Source organism: Cervus canadensis, chromosome X (genome assembly GCF_019320065.1).
Source record: "Cervus canadensis isolate Bull #8, Minnesota chromosome X, ASM1932006v1, whole genome shotgun sequence".
NCBI classification, from domain to species: domain Eukaryota; kingdom Metazoa; phylum Chordata; class Mammalia; order Artiodactyla; family Cervidae; genus Cervus; species Cervus canadensis.
The window spans coordinates 29,724,328-29,746,269 of NC_057419.1; positions in this window are offsets into that span (position 1 = coordinate 29,724,328).

The window sequence follows — 21,942 nt, forward strand, 5'->3', positions numbered from 1 at the left end:
CGATTCCTCTGGGGTCTTCCCAGTGAAGCCAAGGCCCGAGCACTTGTCTCATGCATCCCACCTGGGCTGGTGATCTGTTTCACCATAGATAGTGTACATGCTGTTCTTTTGAAATATCCACCCTCACCTTCTCCCACAGAGTTCAAAAGTCTGTTCTGTATTTCTGTGTCTCTTTTTCTGTTTTGCATATAGGGTTATCGTTACCATCTTTCTAATTCCATATATATGTGTTAGTATGCTGTAATGTTCTTTATCTTTCTGGCTTACTTCACTCTGTATAAGGGGCTCCAGTTTCATCCATCTCATTAGAACTGATTCAAATGAATTCTTTTTAATGGCTGAGTAATATTCCATGGTGTATATGTACCACAGCTTCCTTATCCATTCATCTGCTGATGGGCATCTAGGTTGCTTCCATGTCCTGGCTATTATAAACAGTGCTGCGATGAACATTGGGGTGCACGTGTCTCTTTCAGATCTGGTTTCCTCAGTGTGTATGCCCAGAAGTGGGATCGCTGGGTCATATGGCAGTTCTATTTCCAGTTTTTTAAGAAATCTCCACACTGTTTTCCATAGCGGCTGTACTAGTTTGCATTCCCACCAACAGTGTAAGAGGGTTCCCTTTTCTCCACACCCTCTCCAGCATTTATTGCTTGTAGACTTTTGGATAGCAGCCATCCTGACTGGCGTGTAATGGTACCTCATTGTGGTTTTGATTTGCATTTCTCTAATAATGAGTGATGTTAAGCATCTTTTCATGTGTTTGTTAGCCATCTGTATGTCTTCTTGAAAATCTGGAAGTTCACAATTCACGTATTGTTGAAGCTGGGCTTGGAGAATTTTGAGCATTACTTTACTGGCGTGTGGAATGACTGCAATTGTGCAGTAGTTTGATCATTCTTTGGCATTTTCCTTTCTTTGGGATTGGAATGAAAACTGATATTTTCCAATCCTGTGGCCACAGCTTAGTTTTCCAGATTTGCTGGCATATCGAGTGAAGCACTTTCACTGTATCATCTTTTAGGATTTGAAATAGCTCAACTGGAATTCCATCACCTCCGCTTGCTTTGTTGGTAGTGATGCTTCCTAAGGCCCACTTGACTTCACTTTCCAGGATATCTGGCTCTAGGTGAGTGATCACACCATTGTGATTATCTGGGTCATGAAGGTCTTTTTTGTGAAGTGCTTCTGTGTATTCTTGCCACCTCTTCTTAATATCTTCTGCTTCTGTTAGGTCCATACCATTTCTGTTCTTTATTGTGCCTATCTTTGCATGAAATATTCCCTTGGTTTCTCTAATTTTCTTGAAGAGATCTAGTCTTTCCCATTTATTGTTTTCCTCTATTTCTTTGCATTGATCACTGAGGAAGGCTTTCTTATCTCTCCTTGTTATTCTTTGGAACTCTGCGTTCAAATGGGTATATCTTTCCTTTTCTCCTTTGCTTTTCACTTCTCTTCTTTTCACAGCTATTTGTAATGCCTCCTCAGACATCCATTTTTCCTTTTTCCATTTCTTTTCCTTGGGGATGGTCTTAATCCCTGTCTCCTGTACAGTGTCATGAACCTCCATCCAAAGTTCATCAGGCACTCTGTCTATCAGATCTAGTCCCTTAAATCTATTTGTCACTTCCACTATATAATCGTAAGGGATTTGATTTAGGTCATACCTAAATGATCCATTGGTTTCCCCTACTTTCACCAATTTAAGTCTAAATTTGGCAATAAGGAGTTCATGATCTGAACCACAGTCAACTCCCAGTCTTGTTTTTGCTGACTGTATAGAGCTTCTCCATCTTTGGCTGCAAAGAATATAATCAATCTGATTTCGGTGTTGACCATCTGGTGATGTCCATGTATAGAGTCTTCTTTTGTGTTGTTGGAAAAGGGTGTTTGCTATGGCCAGTGCATTCTCTTGGCAAAACTCTATTAGCCTTTGCTCTGCTTCATTCCATATTCCAAGACCAAATTTGCCTGTTACTCCAGGTGTTTCCTGACTTACTACTTTTGCATTCCAGTCCCCTCTAATGAAAAGGACATCTTTTTTTGTGTGCTAGTTCTAGAAGGTCTTGTAGCTCTTCATAGAACCATTCACCTTGAACTTCTTCAGCATTACTGGTCGGAGCATAGACTTGGATTACCATGATACTGAATGGTTTGCCTGGTTAACAAACAGAGATTATTCTGTCGTTTTTGAGATTGCATCCAAATACTACATTTTGGGTTCTTTTGTTTACTATGATGGCTACTCCATTCGTTCTAAGAGATTCTTGTCCACAGTAGTAGATATAATGGTCATCTGAGTTAAATTCACGCATTCCAGTCCATTTTATTTTGCTGATTCTTAAAATGTTGGTGTTCACTCTTGCCATCTCCTGTTTGACCTCTTCCTATTTGCCTTAATTCATGGACCTAACATTCCAGGTTCCTATATAATATTGCTCTTTATAGCATCGGACCTTGCTTCCATCACCAGTGACATCCACAATTGGGTGTTGTTTTTGCTTTGGTTTTGTCTCTTCATTTTTAGAGAACTTTTTAATTAATTTTAATTTTCAATATTTTCAACAGATATACAGATAGTTGAAAGAAGTCTTAAAAGATGAATTTGGCAACAATTCAAAAAAATCACATTTCACACAATAAAATCCAGTAAGTGCAATACTGTGCATTTCATTTTATCTTCAGAATCTATTCAGGCAGGTTTCAAGTGTTCCACAGTCAAAACATTTAAATGGAAATACAACCTGAAGTTGATCACTTAGAATGACATAATTGAAATAATTCAAATTAGTTTTCTTCTTCTTTATAATCATTATGCTGTCATTCTTTGTTTGTAGGCATATGCAGTATATCTGGGATTGGAAATATGAAATGGATCCAAAATGAACTAAAAGAATCCCAAATCTTTAAGAATATACTGCCCAAATGAACTCTTATAATTTAGTTCACACATGTGAGATGTAGGGAGTCAGATGTTTAGTGGAAAATTCCAAACTAACCTCCTTGTAGACAGACTATAAAGGACAAGTTACAAATGTGCTAATTTGAATTTACATATATACTGCTAACTCCACAGTAGCCACAGGAATTTATTTATTTATTTATTTTTTATTTTGCATTGAAGTGAAAGTCACTGTCATGTCCAACTTTTTGTGATCCATGGACTGTAGCCCTCCAGCCTCCTCCATGGGATTTCCCAAGCAAGAATACTGGAGTGGTTAGCCATTCCCTTCTTCAGCGGATCCTCCCGACCCAGGTATTGACCCTGAGTCTCCCGCATTGCAGGCCGATTCTTTACCATCTGAGCCAGAGGGAAGCCCAATTTGTATTGCGATATAGCCAGTTAACAATATTGTGATAGTTTCAGGTGAACAGGGAAGGGACTCAGCCATATATATACATGTATCCATTCTCAGTTTCTATAATGTAGTACTATTGCTTATGCAATAAAATACATTTATAAGAAAAAGAAACATGCACACACACTGAATAAAACAAATCTAATTAGTTTACACTGAGCCTTAGAGGGGAAAAAAAAAGGCCTAATATTCAAAATTCCAAGAAATGAAGTTTTTAAAACAGTAGATTGATATACAAGCCACACACACACACCTCAGTCACCCATTCATACACCACACACAAAAAAACACACAGCAGTTGATATATTCATTCAACTATAAGAACATTTTAATTAGCAACACTAACAGGTTTTACTTATTCTATTAGAAAATAAATTTAGGAGGGAGGAAGACTGAATGAGGGTAGTTTCAGAGTGGCAATAACCAGATATCTTCTTCATAATTCTAGAAGTGCTCCTAAAAATAAAAAAGATAAGAACACCTTACATTTTCCATTGCATTATGGTTTTGTAATTTACTTTTATATTCCTGTCTATTTTGATCTGGAACACTTCCCAAAATTTTGCAAAGTGAGAAAACTGAGGCCTATAAAGTTTACATGACTTGACCAGAGTCACATTACTAGTTGATATCTTTTGACTCCTAAATGCTGTGTTTTTTGCATCACATGAAAAGGGCAAAAGGAAAAGAGCTTGTATTTATTCAGTGCATAAACTCTTTTCTATGCACTTTGTATTTATAATTTTATTGAATTTTCAAAATAATTATGTAAAGCAGGTGTGATTATCATCTCCATTCTGCATGGTGAGAGAAGGGAAATCAGTTAGTTACTCACAGTCACAGAGCTAATACATGGCAGAGCCAGGATTCAAATTTTCATCAGCCTGATTCCAACACTAGAGCTGTTTTATCCATGCTGTGATCTAGAAGCAAAGAGCTTAAGGAATGAAGACCATTTCTCCCAATGATTTGAGAAGGAGCAGACCGATGTAACTTGAAAATTTAGTTGTCTTTGTGCTGAGATACTGGTGCCCACCAAATAGTGATCTGTGATCAGCTTAGTAGTTCCATTAGCTTGACCTAGCTTGCTTTCTCCCTTCATCCTGAATCTTTTGCAACCTATGGCTGAATATAGCAATTAGGGTTTGCTGTTTGTGCACATAGGCTGCATGTGCCATTTCAAAAATTCCCCAAAGCACTCGACACATTGTTAGTCACCTAGAAACTGTGCCACAAATGCTACTGACTGACTCATAAGATATAAAACTCCTAGAAATGAAGCACTCTGAACTTGATCTTATTTGGAAATTATGTCTTTACAGATATAAACAAAATGAGGTGTTTCTAGATTAGGGTGGGCCCTGATACAATAACTTGTGTCCTCATGAGTAAAGAGAAATTTGGACATGTAAGCACCCAGAGAGGAAGAATGTGCCATGTGTTGATGGGGGCTGAGTTGGTTCCAAGGTCCAGGTCAGTTGGTGAGGAAGAAACCACAAGCAGGGGTACAATGAACAGAAGTGCTGGGAACATTCAGGGTACCAAGAATGTATGTGGAGAATTTTGGTGAGAAATAAAGCTGAAAATGGGCATTTAAAATGCAATTTCTCAGTACCCAGTTTACATTTGATTTCTTAAATAAATAATGTTTCCACTTGTTTCAAACTAAGAAAATGTGATCTGGCTGTGAAAACTGCAGAGGGCAGTATAACACTTGCTACTGGAGATCAGAACCTAAAATGCAAATTCTTTTATTTTAAGTAGGAACACTTCATATATATTACTGGGGCCGTGGTATATACCACAAAAGCAACTAATACTTTTCTGAAATCATTAACAAAACCTCACCCTCAGTGAATACTAAAGCCAGTTGCATTCACTGAAAAATACAATTAAAATATTTCTTAATATTTTTGGTCATTAATCTGAGCATTTTCTGAAATTACAGGAAAAATTGTACATAAGGAAATGGCTATAGATGTTTTAGTTATTAATAATATGACCAATGAGGTAAATAAACAAAGATAGAATTTTAGTTGTAGTTCTGAGTTATTTTGTCCACTAATTGCAATATTCCCTGTAAATTATTGGAAGAATGTATGTCATTAGGAAAGAAAGATTGTTGAGAAGAATGGTATTCTTATTGTTGTAAGTTACAACGTTTGTTTTAATAATTCAGGTTTAGTACTGAAAATATTGTCCTTGCTAGCACTTTTTAAAAATATTAATAATAGGAATGGTAGTTCAGGATGGGGTGGATATAGTTCAATTTAAATTCTGCTCCGAATATATATATATATATATATATATATATATATATATATATATATATATATAACCTGCAAATAGAGATAGTTTTACTTATTTCTTTCCAGTCTGCATGACTTTTATTTCTGAGAAATAATTTTATTTTCAAACCCAGCATACCCTATCTCCTTTGCATTCAAGAGTTTTTAATTTAGATAAATACTTTTCACCAACAGTCTAATAAAACAATGAGAATAAACAAGGAGTACTTTCAGTGTTACATTTGGAAATCTCCTTAGTTGTATCATTCATTTCATTAGGTGATTTTTCTTATTTTCATATGACTATAGACAGAATTTGTTGTTAAAATTTCCCCTTTCTCTACTTTTCAACAATAACTACTAATTTTTCTTTAAGTCCTCAACCAAAACCTACTAGATAGCCAATATTTTTTACTCGTAGCCTCTTCATGGCCCTTAAATTTTTTGCCTGTCTTCTTGTCCTAAAGACCCTGCCAGAGTTGTAGATTTTGGTTTTCACAGGACTCTGCTCAATACCAAAATCTATGCTCAGTATCTAATGCTGTATAATAAATAAGTTGAAAACTTACTGGCTTAAAATAACAAAAATAACTTAATATATGTCATTGCTTCTTTGGGTTTGAAATTAATGTATGGCAAAAGAGGAAGAGCTTGTCTCTGTTCCATGATTTCCAAGTCCTCATTTAAAAGATGTCTTAATTCAAAACAGGCTAGGACCTAGAATCAACTGAATCAACATGCAACACACACACACATATACATAATATATTGAAGAGAACTTTTTTCTATTCTATGAAAACATATGCACACACAAATAGCCTAAGTAACCTTTACACATTTTATGGATCCTGCATTTAAAATATTCCCCAGACCTAACTTATTCCCACCACTTTTGTGCTAAGTACAGAAAATGAAATATGGAGGGCAAGGCTCATTCCAAAATCAACAGTAGGCTTAAGTGGTAGTTGCAAATGAACCACAGTATTTTATGTGTTTTTCTTCAGCTCCACCTGAGACAATGTATTTAAGAATAAACTTGATTAATGATGTGGAGGAAGCCAAGAACACTGGCTATGGAAGCAAAATTTGGGGGTTTGATTTCTGGCTGCAACATTTCTAACTTAAACTATTTGGCAGTAACTTTTGTCTAAATTTCTTTATCATTAAAATGATCATGAAAATTAAAAAAATTATTGTTGATATGAAAATAACTAACACATATAATTAGAAAAACAATTTGTGGCAGAAAAAGTGCCCAATAAATACTGCTTTTATAATTATAGTAGCTTTTTTCTATAATTAGACTGTGAGTTCTCTAAAAGTAGCATGTGGTTTTAATTTACAAGGGGCTTCCCTGATAGCTGAGTCAGTAAAGAATTTGCCTGCATTGCAGGAGACCCTGGTTCAATTCCTGGGATGGGAAGATCCCCTAGAAAATAATAGGCTACCCACTCCAACTTTCTTGGGCTTCCCTTGTGGCTTAGCTGGTAAAGAATATGCCTGCAGTGTGGGAGACCTGGGTTCCATCCCTGGGTTGGGAAGATCCCCTGGGGAAGGGAAAGGCTACTCACTTCAGTATTCTGGCCTGGAGAATGACATGGACTGTATGGTCCATGGAGTCCCAAAGATTTGGACACGACTGAACGATTTTCACTTTCACTTTATTGTTCATACATATTCAGCACTGAGCTTATTTCTTAGCACTGAATAATCACTCTGTGATTATGCTACAGAGCAGGAAGACACAGACCTTAAATGAAACGATGAGATTTAGTAAGAAAAATGCTCATAACAGTTATATAATCCTTCATTGTGTAATAATTTATGACATATATACCAAATGTTAAGTAATCTAATAAAAATTACTCACTTCAAAAAAATTTTAATTGTTAATTTATTTTAATTGGAGGATAATTACTTTACAATATTGTAATGGTTTTTGCCATGCATCGACATGAATCAGCCATGGGTGCACATGTGTCCCTTAATCAGTAAAAAATTTACTTACAGTGAGAATGAGTGTTAGCAAAAATGAAGGTTAGGAGCAACAGGGTGTTGAGAGATAACACTATTAAGACAAACCTCTAATCTCAGCTCTTAGGTTTTCTCAACAATAAAATGAGAATGTTTCAGGTATTATCACAAGGAATAAGAAGGTCTTAAGACTTGCAGTCTTGTATAATAGTCTTTAGGACTTGAAGGGCTTCTTTACTTTTAGGATATTGATTAATTCTGGGAAGATCTTTTGAAGGATCTATTTTAATTTTGATGGGACATGTGCTGTAAATTTTGCCAACATTAAATAGGAAATTTTGTCAATAAGGAAAACAGTAGCTGATACAAGAGGGATAAATTATCAGTGCTTCCAGAATTTTCCCAAGTATCATCAGAGACTAAACAAATAAAAGATGTCAAAGGATCATTTAATTCACTGGTAAGTTACTTTGATAACTATTTTCAATTTCTAAAATTATTTCTCCTTTTGGGAGAAAATAATTCTGTCATGATATTTCTCTAAGAAATCTTGGTGTAATAAATGTGAGGGGAAGTAGAACTAAGGAGAAAAAGATGTGTATCTTGCTGTGCTTAGTCGCTCAGTTGTGTCTGACTATTTGCGACCCCATAGACTGTAGCCTGTCAGGCTCCTCTGTCCATTGAGATTCTCCAGGCAAGAATACTGGAGTGGGTTACCATGCCCTCCTCAAGGGGATTTTCCCAACCCAGGGATCGAACCCAGATCTCTCACATTGCAGGTGGATTCTTCACCATCTGAGCCACTAGGAAAGCCCAAGAATACTGGAGTGGGTAGCCTGTCCCTTCTCCAGGGGATCTTCCCAAGCCAGAACTCCAACTTGGCTCTCCTGCCTTGCAGGCAAGTTCTTTACCAGCTGAGCTACCAGGGAAGCCTGTATCTCTTAAAGAGCCTAAACAAAAGATTGAGAGATAGAAACCTCTTGAGGTCCATTAGAAAGCCCCACTTATTGAACAGTTTCAGCACTTCAAGGTAGGGGCTGTTTGATAGTAACAGAATTGAGGTTATAGACCATGACTTTAGTCTCACTTAGGTCGAAAGAGATGCATCCTCAATCTGGAGAAGTGTTTCTCCAAATCAATGAAGAGGGAGCATTGGTTTTCCAAGCATTTTATTTTATTTTATTTTTATTTTTTTATTACAGTTCAGAAACATTTTTTATTTATTTTTTTTATAAAGACCAATACAGTATACTAACGCATATATATGGAACTTAGAAAGATGGTAACAATAACCCTATATGCAAAACAGAAAAAGAGACACAGATGTACAGAACAGAATTTTGGACTCTGTGGGAGAAGGCGAGGGTGGAATGTTTCGAAAGAACAGCATGTATATTATCTAGGTGAAACAGATCACCAGCCCAGTTGGGTGCATGAGACAAGTGCTCGGGCCTGGTGCACTGGGAGACCCAGAGGATCGGGTGAGAGGAGGTGGGAGGGGGGATCGGGATGGGGAATACATAAATCCATGGCTGATTCATGTCATGTATGACAAAAACCACTAAAATATTTTAAAAGTAATTAGCCTCCAACTAATAAAAATAAATGAAAAAAAAAAAAAAAAGAGAGAGAGAGGGAGCATTGGGAAGAGCCTCTGAAGTGCCTTGGAGTCCCATAATTGAGAACTGGGAGAAAGGTGGAAAGACTTGTTATAGGACTGAAGGCTCTTAAAGCATTACATTTGTAACAATCTCTTTTCTGACACCCTGGCTGTTGGCAATAATAGAAAAAAACTATGAGGACTTTGGTTTCATTTGGAAGTCATCATTTGCTGGAGTTGAAGATTAATAATTTTGGCAGTTTTCCTCGGAGGTGACTCTTCAGAGGTTTAAGAGAGCTGGTGTGCTAGACTAATTAAATCTGTAGAGTTAAAACTATTCAGGTGGAATAGACATCTAAAGGAAAACAAAAATTTTCTTTAAAAACAATCTTAAGGCAATTGTAATAATAATAAGCAAGATTGTCAGATTTTGTGTACAAGTCTGAAATTTGTCCCTCTCAGCAGGCTTTGGAAAGCCCTAGGAATTGATTAATGAAGTTGCCTAGCAATTGCTCAAGCTTGATTACACAACAAGGTAGTGAACTGGTCACCCTCTTGTAATTCCAGAGACCTTTCTGGAATTTTCTATTTAGCAGTTTTAATTCAATGGTGGGCCTGACCTTCACTGACAAATATATGAACTGATGCAAGTCAGAGAAACCAAGCTGATAAGTTTGAATGACTACATTAAATTTGCCATCAAATCTGCAAGGATTTTTTATTAACTTTGGAAAAATCTTTCACAGTGATTCAAGATCAGCTTTAGTCCACAGAATAGAAGATGTTAAGTGTTTAGTCCCTAGACACTCAGAAAGTTTAACTATAAAAGAACAAGTTTTGACAAACTTAGAGGAAAAGAGAGTGGGCAGTTTCAGGGAAAAAGGAAAGTTTAGTGAGACAATTAATATGGAGGAATTGAGGGTATGGAGGAAGTGTCATAGAAAGAAAGGAGAAAAACAGCACTGGAGGTAGAATCTGATGGAGTCTGTGGGGCAGAGATAGGGTGCTGCTGGAGGTGGAGACTGAGACAAATAAGCCAAGAAGAACCTGAGCCTTCATGAGTCATTTTATCTTCCTTTAATAATTCACCTCAGTTTTTTTTTTTAAATTTTATTTACTTTTTAATGAAGGATAATTGCTTTATAGAATTTTGTTGTTTTCTGTCAAACTTAAACATGAATCAGCCACACATATACATATATCCCCTCACTTCTGAACTTCCCTCCCTTCTCCCTCCCCATCCTATAGGTTGATACAGAGACCCTGTTTGAGTTTCCTCACACATACAGCAAATTCCCATTGGCTGTCTATTTCATGTATGATAATTTTGCGTATGGTAATGTAAGATTCCATGTTATTCTCTCTATACATCTCACCCTCTCCTCCTCTCTACCCAAGTCCATAAGTTTATTCTCTATGTCTGTTTCTCCATTGCTGCCTGGCAAATAAAATTTTTCAGTATCATTTTTCCAGATTCTGCATATATGCTTTAGAGTATGATATTTATCTTTCCCTCTCTGACTTACTTCACTCTGTGTAATAGGATCTATGTTGATCCACCCCATTAGAACTGACTCAGATGCATTCATTTTAACGGCTGAGTAATATTCCATTGTGTATATGTACCACAACTTCTTATCCATTCATCTCTTGATGGACATCTAAGTTTCTTCCATGTTCTAGCTATTGTAAAAAATGCTGCAAAGAACAATGGGATACACATGTTTTTTTCAAGTTTGCTATCATCAGGGTATATGCCTAGGAATGGAATTGCTGGATCATATGGTGGTTTTATTCCTAGTATTTTAAGGAATCTCCATACTGTCATCCACAGTGGCTGTATTAATTTACATTCCCACCAACATTGTAAGAGAGTTCCCTTTTCTCCATGCCCTCTCCAGCATTTACTGTTTGTAAACATTTTGTTGATAGCCATTCTGACTGATGTGAGGTGATATCTCATTGTAGCTTTGAGTTGCATTTCTCTAATAATGAGCAATGTTGAGCGTCTTTTCATGTGTTTGTTAGCCATCTGTATGTCTTCTTTGAAGAAATGCCTCTTTAGGTCTTTATCCCACTCTTTGATGGGGTTGTTTGTTTTTCTGGCATTAAGTTGCATGAGCTACTTGTATATTTTGGAAATTAATCCTTTGTCAGTTGTTTCATTTGCTATTATTTTCTCCCATTCTGAGGGTTGTCTTTCACCTTTGCTATGCAAAAACTTTTAAGTTTAATCAGGTCCCACTTGTTTATTTTGTTTTTATTTCCATTACACTAGGAGGTGTACATTGCATGGAATGTACTTTTCCATCCTCTCACTTTCAGGCTATATGTGTCTTGAGGTCTGAAGTGGGTTTCTTATAGACAGTGTATATATGGATCTTGTTTTTGTATCCATTCAGCCAGTCAGTGTTTTTGGTTAGAGCATTTAATCCATTTGCATTTAAAGTAATTATTGATATATCTGTTCCTGTTGCCATTTTCTTAATTGTTTGGAGTTGATTTTGTATATCTTTTTTCTTCTGTTGTATTTCTTGACTATATAAGTCCCTTTAACATTTGTTGTAAAACTGGTTTTGTGGTACTGAATTTTCTTAACCTTTGCTTGTCTGAAAAGCTTTTGATTTCTCCATCAATTTTGAATGAGATCTTTACAAAGTACAGTAATCTTGGTTGTATATTTTTCCCTTTCAGTATTTTAAATATATCCTGCCATTCCCTTCTGTCCTGCAGAGTTTCTGCTGAAAGATCAGCTGTTAAGCATATAAGGTTTCCCTTGAATGTTATTTATTGCTTCTCCCTTGCTCCTTTTAAAGTTCTTTCATTGTGTTCAGTCTTCGGTAGTTTGATTAGTATGGGTCTTGACGTCTTTCGCCCTGGATTTATCCTGTATGGGACTCTTTGTGCCTCTTGGACCTCATTGATTCTTTCCTTTTCCATGTTGGGGAAATTTTCAACTATAATCTCTTCAAAAATTTTTTCATACCCATTCTTTTTCTCTTCTTCTTCTGGGACCCCTATAATTTGAATGTTCACATGTTTGATATTTTCCCAGAGGTCTCTGAGACTATCCTCAGTTCTTTTCATTCTTTTCACTTTATTGTGCTCTTCAGAAGTTATTTCCACCTTTTTGTCTTACAGGTCCCAGTTTCATTCTGCTGCTTCAGATATTCTGCTATTGTTTCCTTCTAGAGTATTTTAAATTTTGGTAATCATGTTTTTTTTTTTTTTTTTTTTTTTTTTTTTGTCACCGTATGTTTACTCTTTCATTTTTCTAGGTCTTTGTTAAGTGATTCTTGCATATTCTTTGTTCTGTTTTCAAGGTTTGTTTGTTTGTTTGTTTGTTTTTTTAATCATCATTGCTATCATTATTCTGTATTCTTTTTCAGGTATTTTGCCTATTTCCTCTTCATCTATTTGGACTTCTGTGTTTCTAGTTTGTTCCTTCATTTGTGCAGTATTTCTCTGTCTTTTCATCATTATTTTTTTTTTAACTTATTGTGTTTGAGGTCTTCTTTTCCCAAGCTTCATGGTTGAATTCTTTCTTCCTTTTGGTTTCTGCCTTCCTAAGGTTTGTGCAGTGGTTTGTGTAAGCTTCATATAGGGTAAGCTTTGTTCTGAGCTTTTCTTTCTTTCTTTTTTTTTTTTTTGGTTTTGCTTTTCCTCTGATAGGCAAGGCTGAGTAAGGTGGGTAAGGTGGTAATCCTGTCTGCTGATGATTGTAATTGTATTTTTGTTTTCTTTGTTGTTTGGATGAGGTGTCCCACACAGGGTGCTACTGCCGGTTGGGTGATGCCAGGTTTTATATTCAGGTGGTTTCCTTTGTGGGAATTCTCACTATTTGATACTCCCTAGGGTTAGTTCTCTGGTAGACTAGGGTTTTGGAGTCATTGCTTCCACTCCAAAGGCTCAGGGCTTGATCTTTGTATGTTTGTAGCTGAATAATTTTTCTCCATACCTGAAACTGTTATAACTTTCTTCATTCACTATACTCCACTGAATTTCTGCAGAAACATTCTGGAAATGAAGCATATGAATCTCCTAAGCCTATTTAGAAATACCCTGGAGAAGAATCATGAAGTCCTTTGAACCTGGCTTTCTTTCCTCTTCCTGTCTTATGGCGCCCAGGTGAATTTGTCCATCTACCTTCCAGTAAGATATTTGGCATCTTAGCACACTTCCTTTGTTTTCCTACTTGGTGGAGAAGCATTCAGGTATTATGGGTTTTTCCTTAAAGGACTGACATCTGCTAGTTCCAGGCTTCTCAAAGCCTTCTCAGTTAATTTTCAAAGCTTAATTTGCAGAGAGGAAATTTTAAATTCTTGATGTCTTTGGGAATCCTAAAAATACCAATAAAAGCAGTCATTGCACTCACTTTTGGAAATGTTTTAGCTATTTTAGTCAAATTCAGTTTTAAGGAAATTAAGTTTGAGGATTTCAAAAGTTTCTCATAATGGTAATGATATTCTATCTTGCCTTTGTTTGGGTCAGTCAACTTAATTAGAAATTCACATGATGTAGGGCTGTGGTTTTTAAACATAAAACTGAACAAAGTCCCTATGTGGGAGCACCCTCAAAATGCTTAGATGACTGGTATATTTTTCCTCAGAAGCTTTTCTACTAGTATAAATAAAAATTTTCAAATAGCTTAAATACTTTATCACAAAAATGACTCAATTCAAACATTTACAAACCGTTCCTAGCCAGTACTATGAAGCTATCTTGGTCCCAGAGGCACCAAGCCAAAGGCTTTTTTTTTTTTTTTGTGAGCTAGTCTCCACATGACAGCCCTTCCAAAAGAACAGGCTGAAGGCTTTTTTTTAAAAGTGCAGTTTTATTAACAGCAGCAGTATCTTCCCAGATGAATTGGGCTGAAGGCATTTTTCGGTAGCTTCAGTTGAAACAGTCTGATCTCAAGATCAGACCAAAGTGCCAAATGAGTACTTGCATACAGAATAAGGACATAACAAGAATGACATAATTTTTAAATAAAATAAAGGTTTGAGAGCTTAAAACGAAAAGAGGGTGTGAACTTTGATCAAGGAGAAAAATTTCAAATTCCAAGGTCAATGAGAAAAGCACTGAGTGATGATGGGCTCAATTGTGGGTACCACTCCTGTTTTCTTACCAGTTGTAAAGCTGTTGTCAGTCTTCTATGGTTCCTGTGTGTGTGCATGAGTCCCTCAGGCATATCTGACTCTTTGTGACCCTGCGGACTGTAGCCTGCCAAGCTCCTCTGTCCATGGAATTCTCCAGACAAGAATACTGAAGTGGGTTGCCATTCCCTTCTACAGGGGATCTTCCCAATCCAGGGATCGATCCTGGGTCTCCTGCATTACAGGTGTATTCTTTACAATCTGAGCCACTAGAGAAGCCCATGGTTCCTATATGCTGACCTGAAAACAAATAGAACACAGGTATTTCTCCAGCAAAGATTTTATTTTCGGGGGGATCAGCAAATAACTGCAATTCATTGGTGAGCTATGTGTAAGTCCCCACATAGTGAGGGAAGAATAATGCTTTTATAGAAGGGAAAGGAAGTTGGGAGAGCCATAGTAAATAAACAGTTCCTGGCTTTTTATTAGCTCAGTTCTTGCCAGGAAAGAGGAATTTTTCTTCTTATGAAGCTCTGTTATCATCACAGGGTGTGAGACTTCCCCCTTCTGGTATTTCAACTCTATTTAACTGAGATTTCTAACCTGCATGGCGTATTTATAAAAATTTATATGTATCCATCTGTATATATGTTAAACTGAACCTGAATTCATACATTTACTACTGTAATCCAATATCTCATAAACCATTATAGTCTTCTATCTCTGCTTGTTTGAGGTTTCTACACCAATAGTGAAAGATTTGATTTTGCATCCATTATTTACCATCCATTTACTTAGTTTTTCAATTATAGTGCACATATATAGACCTTTAACAATTATTAACCCATACTTTTAGGAAAATTTACATTCCTAACTAAGGTATAGTGTTCATGTATGGTTTGCTTTACCTTTAATCTTACTTAGCTAGATCAATATCATTTCCCCCATCCCCTTAAATCAGGATATTTTATATATTTGTAATATGGTTAGATACTCTTTCTGCAATATTCATTCAATTCTATGACCTGCCAACCTTTAATTTTTTTTAGTTTACATATATTAATTTACTCTTTGTGCTAAAACTTTACAGGTTCTCACCAGTGCATCATGCTTTGTAATCTCCACAATATCATACAATATAGTTTCACTTCCCTAAAAAATGCCCCATGCTTCACTTATCCAACTATTATTCCCTTTTCTAAGACTCTTGGAAATTGCTAATCTGGTTTTTGTACTTGTAGGTTTGTCTTTCCAGAATGTTATATGCATGGAATCACATGATAAGCCAGCCTTTCAGTCTGGCTTACTTTACTTAGCCATATGAGTTTAAGATTAATCCATTGTGTTGACTGGACTGATAGTTCATTTTTTTTTAATTGCAGTTTTATGTTTATTGTTTATTCACCTGTTAAGAACGACTTGTTTGCTCTCAGTTTTTGGCAGTTTTAAATCCAACTGCTCCAAATTTTCTTATGCAGGATTTTAAATAGACATAGTTTTCAACTAAGTTGGATAAATACCTAACATCATGATTGTCTGATGGTATAGTAAGACTATATTTATCATAAGGAACTAATGAATTGGTGGTGAGACTCCTGTAATTATAGAATGAGAAGTTCAATAAAGTATCTACCCAGAAAAACAATTTTACTAGTGAAAATTATTTAAGAAAAACATTGATTTTAAATCTCTGGAAGTTGTCCTAATAGAATATAGCAAAAAAGAGAAAGAATCATTTAAGAATATCTATTAAATCTCTGTAAGAATAGCAAGAGGCTGTAGCATTTGAGCCCCTGCCCTACAAACTCCATGTTACAGGATTTCTCCCTCAGTTGTATTTAGTCAATGAGAGAGACCATGTTTTACTCCAGATTTATATCTGTGCTACCATTTCCTCTTAGGGGAAGCAGACTGAAAGCATTTATCATCTTCTCCCAGCTTTGTATTACAAAACCTCTATTCTTGGCAATAATACTGAAATGTCTGGATGTCTCTTCAACATTTCATATGGTGGATTTTCTACACTTATTGCTTCAGGCTGAGTTTACTGTGACTCTTATTGCTCATGTCATAAATCAATCATAGGGAGTTTTCACATGTAAGAGCAAGCCAAGAACATGTGCTTGAATTTCCCCTCAGTACCTACACAAAGAGTGGGAGCATCAGTCAGAAAAATAGTTTGCTATCCCAGATACTGTGAGATGGTCCAGGAGGTTTGCCATGAATAAAGCCTGGCCATAGGGATGGAGAGCACTGCCTATTTGCCTGAGAGAACTGACACCATTTGTAGCTAAATGGAAAACTCCATGCCTAAGGGTGAAGATCAATGAAGATCTTGGTGGATAAACATTAAAAAAGAAGCTGGTAACCAAGAAACAAATAGAATGAGAGACCATCAAAAATATTTTATGGAGATAATCAGATTTAGAAAGCAACCAAGAAAGGTCTTCCTGAAAGCACAGTCAATTCTGGGCACACACACTCAGAAACAATCAAGGCAAACTATGGGGCAGATTTGAGGACATTCCTAAAGCCTCACATACCCATTAGCACAGGGTTGAAACATCATTGGAGAAAGGAGTTTAAACACAGTACCTGACTAAACTCTGAACTGCTCTGAGCCAGGTCCAACTCCTAGTAAGCAAGTCTCAAATATAATTTTACAATAACTACTGGAAATCTAGAAGACTGAGCATGTGTTCAAATCTTCACTCTCTCAGAAATGCTCAGACAAAGAATCTGCAAACTACTAGTGCTTAGATGATTATGTACCACAAGTATATTCACTTCCTGAACACAACCTGAATACAAACTTCAAGCCATACATACACCAGATGGTAAATGGTAAAAAATTCACTGAAGAATAGATCTTACGAACAACTTTTACTAACAAGGGAGTCAAATATGCCAATGCATGGGCAAAATCTAATTAACAAGGTTAAAATATAAAAAAAATATGGAGAAATATATATGAGCCATAACATGAATCTTCATATTGTCAGAGAAAAAAATTACTCCACTCAAGTTAAAAGACAGACACAAAGAATCAAGCAAAAAAAAAAAAAAGGAAGAAGAATAAGAAAGAAAAAACAGCCAAAAAAAGGGGAGGTGGACTATAAATGAATGTATATAATTGATTGCAATATGTTTTAAGTATCAAAATTTCAGCAAAATACCAGGGAATGCACAGAAACAGAAAAGTCTGACCCATACATGCAAAAAAAGAAAAAATCTGGTAATAGAAACCACATTTGAAAGACCATAGATGGTTAACTTAGTAAAAAACAACAACAAAATAGTTATAATCAGTATGCCCAAATAGCTTTTAAAATGCCTAAACAATTAACTGAAGTTGTAAAGACATTATATCACTATATAAAAATATCAAATAAAGAAACAGGTTATTAAAATGATCTAAATTGAAAATGTTGAGTTTAAAAGTAAAATAACCAAAATGAAAACTTTGTTATGAGAAAGTCAACATTACATTTTATCTTGCAGAAGAAAAATAATCAAAAATATTAAAAGTAGATTGATAGAGACCACACAATCTGAAAAACAGAAAAAAAATGAAAAAAAAATAGTCTCAGATAAATGATGAACACCATTAACTGCACCAACACAAATAAGAGGGGTCTCTGATGGAGTACAGAGAAGGTGTTAGAAAAGATAATGGAAAAGAAGATGACCAAAAACTAAGAAGACTCAATCTAAAGAATTAATTTACACATTCAACAATCTCAAATGGGGAGATCAAAAATAGATCTATACCCAGAGACACAGTGGCAAAAATATTAAAAAAGCAAAGATGAAGAGAACATCCTAAAAAACTTGAAGAAAAATGACTTGTCATATACAAATGAAGTAACATAAAATTAATAAGAGTAACAGCTAGCTTGGTAGCAGAAACCAAAGGTGGGGAGGTAGTAGAATTACATATTTAAAATGTTCATTATAAAAATTAAACAAGAATAAAAATATGCATCAAGAATCTTATATCCAGTAAAACTAAATTTCAAAAATAAGGGTCAATATTGGTAGATCTTAATAACTATGTCTGGAGAATTTAATAACTTAGATCTTAATAACTATTGTCTGGAGAATTCATAGAATTCTCCAGACAATAAATATTCCCAAAGAATGGCAATGCCAAATAATGTTCAAGCTACCATACAATTGCACTCATTTCACATGCTAGTAAGATTATGCTCAAAATCCATCAAGCTAGGATTGGATAATAGAGAAATCAAGGAAATTTCAGAGAAAAAACATATATTTCTGCTTCAATGACTATGCTAAAAACCTTTGACTCTGTGGGTCACAATAAACTGTGGAAAATTCTTGAAGATATGGGAATACCAGACGACTTTACCTATCTCCTGAGAAACCTGTATGCAGCTCAGGAAGTAACAGTTAGAATTGGACATGGAACAATGACCAGTTTAAAATTGAGAACGGAGTATGAAAAGGCTGTATATTGTCACGCTTGTTTATTTAACTTATATGCAGAATGTATCATACGAAATGCCAGGTTGGATGAATCACAGCTTTAATTAAGATTTCTGGGATGAATATCAACAACTTTAGATATGCAGATGATACCACTCTAATGGTAGAAAGTGAAGAGAAACTAAAGAGCCTCTTGATGAAGGTGAAAGAGGCGACTGAAACTTAAAACTTTGTTGGCTTAAATGTTGGATTAGAACTCAACATTCAAAAAACTAAGATCAAAGCATCTGGTCCCATTATTTCATGGCAAATAGAAGGGGGGATATTTGAAGTAGTGATAGATTTTATTTTCTTGGCCTCCAAAATCACTGCAGAACATGGCTGCAGCCATGGAATTAAAAGACACATGCTCCTTGAAAGAAAAGCTGTGTCAAACCTAGACAGTGTATTAAAAACAGAAATACTATTTTGCTGACGAAAGTCCATATAGCCAAAAATATGGTTTTTCCAGTAGTCATGTATAGATGTGGTAGTTGGACCATAAAGAAAACTGAATGTCAAAGAATTGATGCTTTCAAGTTGTGGAGTTGCAGAAGACTCTTCAGAGTCACCAGGGCTACAACGAGATCAAACCAGTCAATTGTAAAGGAAGCCAACTCTGAATATCCATTGGAAGGTCTGATGCTGAAGCTCCAATACTTAACTCACCTGATGTGAAGAGCTGACTCATTGGAAAAGACCCTGATGCTGGGAAAGATTGAAAGCAATCTTTTTGGAGAAGGGGATGACAGAGGATGAGATGGTTAGATGGCATCACTCACCCAATGAACATGAATTTGAGCAAACTCCCAGAGATAGTGAAGGACTTGAGAGCCTGGCATACTACAGGACATAGAGCTGAAAAGAGTTGGATGTTACTTAGCAACTGAACAGTAACAACAACAATTTTTTTTATTTGTAAAGATTATTCTCTGCTAAATGACCCACCATATAAAAAACAACTAATGAAATTCCTCAGCCTTAAAACAAGTGACAGCAGCCAGTTATTAAGATCTACCAATAAATAAATAGAAATAAAGTGTGTGTTAGTCACTCAGTCATGTCTGACTCTGTGACCCCATGGACTAGTAACTGGCCAGGCTCCTCTGTTCATAGAATTCTCCAGACAATAATACTAAGCAGCTAGCCATTCCTTTCCACAGAGGATTTTCCCAAACCAAGGATTGAACCCAGGTCTCCCACACTGTAGGCAAATTCTTTACTGTCTGAATCACCAGAGAAGTCCAATTATGCAGACAGCTACCCAAGACATATAATTACACATTTCTGCTCGTGATTGATATAAGAAAGCAATTTCTTAAAGCAATATGAACATAGTCATTTTGTTACTTATAGAAATGTAATACATTTGGCAATGTCATCATGAACTATAAAATTGGGAACAAAAATATATTGGAGAAAAAAATTTGAGACCAGATGGTAACTGAAATTCTGAGGAAAAAATTGTAAAAACCACAATGGCTACATAGGAAATTTAACATAACAAATCTAAAACATATTGCTTGCCTTTTTTGTTTAAATACACAGTAATGATATATATTTTATATCAATGTATTGCTGGGTTTGTAGCATATATAAACATTACAGATACTTTGTTTAATAGCACAAAGTGCCTGCAAGTGTGGTGTTTTTATATTTCACAGGGTCTGTCAGTATAAATATGAAATGTTGAAATGTTACACTGTAAGCCTTAAAGGAACCACTAAGACACTAAGATTATGATAAAAATATAATTGAAATTATTAAAGGAATTAAAATATTACCTGAGAAAATGCTCACCATTTACAAAAGAAGACTGTAAAGAACAAAAATTATTTGAGACACATAGAAAACAATATGACAGATGCAAATCTAACCATATGATTAATAACCTTAAATATCAAGGAATTAAGCCATCAAATTGATAGTGACATTAGCATCATCTTAGCTTGAAAGCCTGTTTTTCTCTTTCCTTCAGTGTACAGCTACCAAAACACTCATAACTCAATGAAAGTTTATCTACCCAGAAAATCAAACTGCCAGAGTACACCTGAAGGTGTGTGGATGGGAACATATAGAAATGGTACTAAGAAATAGAGGAGGCAGTGCTTGCAATACCAGGCCACAGACCACAGTGATTCAGTCTGTAACACCAAAGAACCTGGTAAAAGCATGGAGGCAATATACATGACTACAGTCTTTTGGCCACAGTAGTACTCAAGTCCATAGAGAACTGGACAGCTATGGTAGAAGACCCCATAATCATGGACCTTCAAGCTTCAATAGCACTTGCAATTCTGGCCTCTCTGCCTATGGCAGCAGTGTGCACAAATCTAACACTCCAAATATAATAGAGGTATCTATGACCCCAATTCCCATCCTCTGCTCTCCGTCCCCCTGCCATAGTGGAACTGTGTTTGACCCAGACAATCTGATATAGTAGAGACTCCTGCCATCCCAGCTCCTCTAGTTATGACACCAGCAACAGCAGAGACACTGTCAGCATCAAGGCAACCAGTGACCATGAAGGCACAAATGGTGATTACAAGGACATTAGCCACACCCCTGGCAGAGATGATAGAGGGTAAAACATGCCAATTCTCAAATATAGACAGAGTAAATGTAAATCCACATAAAAAGAAGCAAAGGGAAGAGACAAGATGACAGAGGAGTAAGTGGACATGGAGTACATCTCTCTCTATAGATACATCAGGAACATACCTTCAGGCACAAAATATCTTGCAGAACACCAGCTGAGAGTGGGCAGAAGTCTCTGACCATGAGAAAGCAATACATAAATCCACACAAAACTCAGTAGGCTGAAGAAAGGAGGGGAAAAAGAGGAGAATGAGTAGGACAGGACCTGCACCCGCGGGGTGGGGAAACTGAAGTAGGAGTCAGATCCCCACATCAGACAATTGTTTGGGACAAAGGTGAAGCATTTGAGGTTGTTGGAGAGTGCAGCAGCTGATCTGTGACAGGCTGAATGAAATGAGAATCACACAGACAATCCTTGCCTCAGCCCTACGTACCCCGGACAGGGACACAAGTCTCCTAGAAAGTGCATAGAGATTGGATAGAAATCCCAGGGCAAGGTCTACTGTTGACTACAGGAAGACAGCCCAAGGGGACATGAG